The following is an 8,152-nucleotide window of genomic DNA, read 5'->3' on the forward strand; positions in this document are numbered from 1 at the left end:
CCAAGTTGATGATTTTTTTATTTTAATGGTACTTTTTTCAAAAGTTGAGGATTTGGAGGGTAGTATTGTAGATACTAAAATATGAGTGGTAGTTTTGTAAATACCATGATCTAAAGGGTATATAAGCAAATAAATTTATTAATCATTATCCAACTACAAATTTAGTTTCAATTCATGATATGCTTTCTTGTTAGCAGGAACATATCTTAAATAAATAATTTAAAGAAATATCTTTACCATATAGGTTTTGCTCTTGTAATGGATCCTAGAGGAAAATTTGGTCGTTGTGAATACATAATCGCTCCGACGGCGGCGCAGGAGTCGACTACGCCGACTCGCGCAGAGAAAGAGAAAGAGAAAGGGAGAGAGACGAACAGAGGGGTAGAGAGAGAGAAAGGAGTTGAACGGAAAAAGAAAAAAATTTGATGAATGAAAATGAAGTGAGAAAGTAGGAAAACGGGAAGGAAGAGATGAAGAAGAGAGAGAAAAGAGAATTAAAATAAAATAGCATAGTTATTTTGGGACCCCTAAAAGACTATTAGTTTGTACATAGGTCCAAAAGATAAAAGGAATGAAATATTAATGAGGACCCTGTTATTCAGAAATTTGCAACCAGACCTAGAAAATACAACTTAGTTAGAAAACAAGCTCATTAAATTGCTAAAATTTGAAAAGAAGCTTATATGAAACCTATTCATAGATAAACTATTATTTGATATGATAATTCTAAAATTTGCATCGAAAAATAAATAATATATCATTTTCATGTAATAAACTTAAAGGTGATTTGATCTACTTTTGTTGTGGTCTAAGCCATAATACGATGTTGATTTCGTATAAGATATGAAAAATCAATTTGATTTTATATGAACTATGAAAAGTGAATTCGGTTCTCATGCGATTTTAAATAATTGTGGGAATTGCTTTATTTGAAAGCTTTTGAAGAAAATAAATATTTTGAATGTGCTTTGACAGTTTAATTGATTCAAAGAATTTTTGTGACTTAGTATCTGATAAATAAAAATAAATAAAATCTGTGAACTATTTTAACTGGGATGATGAGTTTCAACCTCGTACACTTCATTTGAAAATATTTGTAAATTATGATAAGCAAGGTATTTCTGATTTGACAAGTGATTCTCGATGTTTTCAAATCTTCAAAAAGTCTACTGTGGAGTGATTCTGCCTGCTATATGGTGAATGCATCTTTATTTGGACCCTCTGTATTGGCCCATCTGTATTGGCCCTTCTGAAATTTGTTCTAGCTCCTGTGTTTTGGCCAGTAACCTATGGTAGTGTTAGCTGCATTCGATTCCCGGGAATTATCTGTTATCTGATGTGTTTTACGCATTCCCATGCTATTGGGCTATAATTCATAGCCTTAGTGTGACATATGAGGTGATTATTGTGTTTCATGAATTACTACTTGGAAATGTGGAGCTAAGTGCTACACGGGGCTAAGTGCTACACCGTATGGATGTGGTGGGAGCCACCTGTAGAGCCCGTAGGAGCCACCTCTATAGTCCATATTGCCTGACAGTAATAGATTTGTGATTTTGAGATTTGAGCGTGAATTCGAAGAACACGACTCATCGAGATTTAAGATTTTGATAATTGACTGTGAAATTGAGAAAATAATAGTCCTCTGGTGTAGACGTCCAAAATTGCTGATGGGTTCCCCCACGTAGCTCAAGACAAAGAAAAGATGATGAACGACATCATCTGAGTCAAAAAAGTTTATCTGACGATGATGAAACACATGAAGCGAATCAGTGAAAGCGCACAAGTCAACAAATTGACGAAACACGTGTAAAGGGGAGAGCAAGCAAACCGAAGGAATTACAAACAGCCAAAAAAAGTCAAAAAGATATAACACTTGGCCAGGTGACTCGCACAGCTCCAAGTCACCAAATGGTGACTCGCACTGCTCCGAGTCACCAAATGGTGACTCACACAACTTCGAGTCACCATGACTATCTGGGCCTCCTAAACCTCCCAAAACACGAATTTCAATGTTTTATTAGAATTCTTACGTCTCAGGACCTCCCCAATTGTTCTGAAGTTATTGTTAAGTGCAAAACACTTAATCTTATCAGAAAACACGGTGACAAAAGCCTATAAATAGAAGCCCAGACCCTTCATTTAAAAGGATCTGAAATCTAAGGGTGAGGTGCTGTCTAATTGAACAGTAGACCACGAATTTTAGAGGAGAATCGGTAGATCTTGGCGAACTTTTTCATAAAGAAAAAATCCTTCGAAAGATCTGAGATTCTCCCCCCTCCTTCCTCCGGATTAAACTTTGTTTTAATCTCGAGAAGAACCACAATCCCGCATGGTCGTGATTGTCCCTGTTGCGATTGTTTCCTTCGTGAAACAAGAGCATTAATTACACTTGTCAACCGGATCTGATCTATCGTGGTCCACGGACTAACGCCTCCCCGGCACAGGCAAAGATCCCACGTAAAGTAGCAGGTGATAAACGTCCTCTGCGTTTTATTTGATAAAGTTGTAATATTATTTTTCATTGTAAGAAGATCTTATAAAAAGATCAAATTTTCTTTGTTTTCTTCGAACTTGTAATTGATAAACGGTGTAACAAGTTTGATGACAATGAAAGCAATTTTTGACAGAAACAAACTGGCGACCACAGTAGGAGCCGACGACCTTTCTGCAAAGGCTGTAGTGTCACAACCAAGAATTCTCATCCCAGTTGATGAAGAGGTCGAATACGAGTTCGACCAACAAAAGTATAAGGAGTATATGTCTTCGTCCTCTAGATCATCTTCCCCTCAGAAGAGCAAGAAGACCTCTTCCACAAGGAAAGTTCGTTGGTCTTCAGATCTGAAGACCCAAGATGATGAGCTCTGCACCATTACTACTACAGTTTCATCCCCTAACGCTCCTACGATGTCTGAAGAAGCCGGGTCTTTGGGACTGAACCTCTCCTTGGTCAAGGAGCATATTGCTGAAAGCGCGCTAACTCTGTCAAAGAGAGCACGACAAAGATGACGCCAACGCCTTGCACGACAATTCGCCAAGGTTTTAGAGCCAGTTGACGAGATCCGTTATGAGGCGGACCTGAGGTCTAGGAGGCGCCAAACACCACAACAACGAGCGAGTACCTTCTCCTCCAAACCAGCAGTTGATGAGTGGATCCACGTTAATTATCATGATGCACCCATTGTTCAGCTTCTAAAGACACAGCAGCTGGATCTTCAGTAGAATCACCGAATAGATACTCCGGCTTCCTCAACGGATGTGTGGAACTTGAGTCCTTCACTAAAGGCACATCCGTGATCAGTTGCCTTAAGGTACGATGCTCTCCCTTCCATATTAATTGTTGAAGTTTGTCTGGTGCATCTGAAGCAAATTAAGGGGCCGTTGGTACAGGGATAGGTTTGTCAGTAGTAGCGTAGACCTCACTAGAATGACCTTCCACTCCGAGAGCATTGAGTGCCCTTGAAGGAAAATTAACTGAGATAAAACAATATACGATTATTGACACGGTCATAAATACCTATGTTGAGACAGCATAAGCGTTAAACTCATCTCACAAGCTGTAAGATAGAGTCACACCTTATGAAGGGCGAGACGATCACAATCACGTCATGCACATAAAGTACAAGGCATATTACCGAGCGAATAACGCGATAACATACCCTAGCCCATGTAACGCGACACCACATGAGATTGCCCCCATATGTCTTAAAACATGTTTTGACCAAGCGAAACGTGTTTCGTGAAGCGTCCACTCCCACGAAGGAGAGTGACGGCTCTTCCCAATTACCTCACCAAGGAGAGTAAAACGGGGACATCATGTAGGATCTATATTCATAACAAATTTTGGCTAAAAGAAAATAAAAAAGCTTATTAACTAGGTGAGATGATTAAGAACTACGTTATACACACGAAGTACAGGATATAGCATCACGTGAATAACGTGATAATATACTCGCCCTTCGGAATATGACGCAGTAGGAAATCGCCCCAAGTTAATTTAGACATGCCTCAACCAAGCGAAACAAGTCTTGTGAAGCGTCCACTCCTACGAAGGAGAGTGGCGGCTCTTCCCAATTGCCTCACTAAGGAGAACAAAGCGGGGATGCAATATGAAGAATGGTATATTGAGTTCATGAATAAAAAGAAACGATGAAGTTATACCTGTGCAAGTAAAGGGCGTCGCCTCGGGTGACTGAGTCGCCAAACGACCTCTAGGAACACGGGACCTCTTAGGCGACATATCTGCAACAAAGAGGTAATAATTTGATTATGCCATAAATTGAGAAATAGCAAGCTAATACAAATGGAAAACATCGCTATTCTACGAAATCAGATTTATCGGTTAAAAATCCGATTAAACCTACATAGTGGGCCTAATACAGAGTCGGTTTCAATCCACGATAGCTCGTACAACATGCTAAGCCAGAATTTCGGAATTCCCGCCAAATATCTCGGGACTCTGGTCCGAGTCATGAACGTGGCTAAACAAGAAGCACAATATGCCTACAAATCATGCTATCATGTGCACTAAAAGCCCGATGTGGCAGTTATCATGCAAGGTTCTGGGTTCAAATTACATAACTGTTCGTAATGGAAATCAAGGCCTGTGAAATTCCAGTCACAACCAAGTGTGTGACACAAAAAACCCCAAAGCTAGAATTTTGGCCAGGTTATGCATCCAAAGTAAGCTGGGGGTATCAGTCTATATCTACAGTCATAACCAAGGCCTCGATCCTCGTCCTGAGTTTACATGCAAGTTCAATCCACCCAAGAATTTTAGTTCCCATCCAAAGTTAGGAATTGGGGATCAGTCACAGTTCAAGACTAAGTATTTTGGTTATCATCCAAGTTTGAAACCTACATTCTTGGTTTTCATCCAAAGTCGAATACAAGAAATCAAGAACCTGAAATCAAGCTTGGTGTTTCCCCCCCAAATCGAAAAGCTAGTGTTTCGGAAAATCGAGTATTTGAAGTGAAGAAATCAAATTGAACGCGGCTCTAACATGAGATCGAAGAAAGATCAAAGAAAATGAAGCTTTGCCAAGAAGACCCACAAGTGCTCGAGCCCAAATCAAAAGCAAACTGAAACCCTAGCCTTCAAGAGTGAGTTCGCTAAAATGAACTAGATTCAAAGACGTAAAGAGTAAAGAAGATTTGGAAGTTCTGAAATTAGTTCTTGAGGAAAAGGCTCGAAATTTTTTTTGAAACGACGAAGGAAAGGAGATGAAGGGGTCGGGTATTTGAAAGAGTCTAAAACCAAATTAAACCCGGTTTGAACTAAACCAAACCAAGCCGAGCCAGAATTAAACCAAGTCCTGAGCCAAACTGAACCAAATCAAAAAAGTTCCTGTGCTGACTCGCACAGCTTCGAGTCACCAAATGGTGACTCGCACATATGACAAGCTTTTTGGCCAATTCATGAGTATTCTGACCCATTTTTAGGTATTTTCGACATATACGGAACCCGTATTCCTACCCCAATGGGTGTATGAGTCTAAACTATTTCCTACCTTTACCAAGAAGTTCTTGGAGAATATCATTCAGAATATTCTTAAGGATAACCCGGCAAAACTCGCATGAGTATACTAGTATAAACTAGTCCTCCTAACTCCAACGCCTTAAGAGTTTAAATTGTGTAGACTTCAGTTAACGTACGAGTATAAACTGTGTTAACGCAGGTCAACGCACCGATGGCTTCGTCCAAACAAAACTATGGATATGAATTCTGATGAAGATGATCAGTTCAAAGTCAACTCGATGACACAAGCTAAGTTTAGAAACTTACACACCAGTCTCAGTCCAAGACTTCAACAACGGTCAGACGACAAACGCAGTACCGAAAGAATTTCATCTATTCGACAAAATACCAAGTAGATTGAAGATTGAAGAATCTAAGAGCTGAAACCAATTACTGGTCCGATCATACCGACTGAAGGTTGGGCTTATAATATCCAAAGCATTCCAGACTCTTCTATAAAAAAAAACGAGGCTGGAACGCTTTGGAGGGGGTATCTGTAGACATTCAAAATTGCCGATGGGTTTCCCCACATAGCTCAAGACAAAGAGAAGATGATGGACGACATCATCTGAGTCCAAGAAGTTTATCTGATGACGATGAAACGCATGAAACGAATCGGTAAAAGTGCACAAGTCAATAAATTGACGAAACACGCGTAAAGGGGAGAGCAAGCAAACCGAAGAATTGCAAACAGCCAAAATAAGTCAAAAAGACATAACACTTGTCCAGGTGACTCGCACAGCTCCGAGTCACCATGACTATCTGGGCCTCCAAAACCTCCCAAAACGCGGATTTCAATGTTTAAATTAGAATTCTTACATCCCAAGACCTCCCTAATTGTTCTGAAGTTATCGTTAAGTGCACCTGGCGGTTATCAACTGCAGATGATGTCAAAACACTTGATCTTATCAGAAAACACGGTGACAAAAGCCTATAAATAGAAGCCCAGAGCCCTCATTTAAAAGGATCTGAAATCTGAGGGTGAGGTGCTGTCTAATTGAACAGTAGACCACGAATTTCAGAGGAGAATCGGCAAATCTTGGCGAACTTTTTCATAAAGAAAAAAAAGCCTTTGAAAGATCTGAGATTCTCTCCCCCTCCTCCTTCCGGATTAAACTTTGTTTAATCTCAAGAAGAGCCACAATCCCGCTTGGTCGTGATTGTCGTTGCTGTGATTGTTTCCTTCGTGAAATAAGAGCATTAATTACACTTGTCAACCGGATCTGATCTGCAGTGGTCCACAGACTAACACGTCCCTGGCACAGACAAAGATCCCACACAAAGCAGCGGGTGATAAACATCCTCTGCGTTTTGTTTGATAAAGTTGTAATCCTATTTTTCATTATAAGAAGATCTTATAGAAAGATCAACTTTTCTTTGTTTTCTTTGAACTTGTAATCGATAAACGGTGTAACAGGTTTGATGACAATGAAAGCAACTTTTGACAGAAACATCTGGTTTTGTACCCAATTTAGTAATTTTTTTCTTTCTTAATGTTCACCTTGATTTAAAAAGGGTTTGATTTTAGGAAATATCTCAGTTGCACATAAGAAATAAAATATAATTGTTGTATTCTTTCTTGAAAACGACAATATTATGATATTTGGATCGTATTTGGCTATTTTGAATTTCTCATGAAAAACTTATAATTCGTTATTCTGGGAATTATTATTATTATTATTTTGTTAGTTATCTAGAAACTCTAGTAGGAAATATTTTCACTGAGCTATAGCTCACCCCGTCGTTTTTAAATTTTTTTTTCAGATCCGGTGTAGCTTCATACTATCCAAGCTTTTTGGTTGTGGTATTTTGCTGAGAGGCATTATAGGAAAAGCCTCCTTTTTGAATGTTACATACAATTAAGAATGTGCTTTATTTTCTGAAATGCTTATGACGGTGAGCTCGTAGGTTGTAAGTACCGATTATATGCATATATATAGTTGCTCTGAACTTCTATCATCAATAGGTTTATGAATATTTTGTGATAAACTATGTGATATGAAGTATCAGGCTTGACATGTGCAAAAGACTTGTCTCGTGCACATGTCGCTACTGTCGCGTATCCCGTATTTTATGAATTTTCGCTATAGTTTCTAGGTGTGACAGTAAGATAGTATCAGAGCTTAGAGTGTAGGTCCTAATTAATTTTGGAGATGGTTAAGTAATGAAGGAAAAAAATATATATTGGATTTTGATGCATGGAAATGAAAGTTGATGTTTTATTTTGAAGTCTGATTGAGGATAATATGAAATATTGGATTTTGATGCATGGAAATGAAAGTTGATGTTTTATTTTGAAGTCTGATTGAGGATAATATGAATATTATTGGATCAACATGGAAATGAAAGTTGATGTTTTATTTTGAAGTCTGATTGAGGATAATATGAATATTATTGGATCAACTTAGTTATAGAGGCATATTATTTTAGATTCATGGATTACATAAATCCTTGTTTAGTTTTCCTAGATATAAAGGAATTAATTCAGCTTAGTTGGAGGTATGTTTGATATATGTGACTCATGAAAATATTATCTGATGATATATGCTATTATGATAAGGAAAATTCTAAGAATTAGTTATAGATGATCATTATGATTAAACTTTTATGCTAAATGTATTTATTTTGGTGATG

Source organism: Asparagus officinalis, chromosome 6 (assembly GCF_001876935.1).
Source record: "Asparagus officinalis chromosome 6, Aspof.V1, whole genome shotgun sequence".
NCBI lineage: Eukaryota > Viridiplantae > Streptophyta > Magnoliopsida > Asparagales > Asparagaceae > Asparagus > Asparagus officinalis.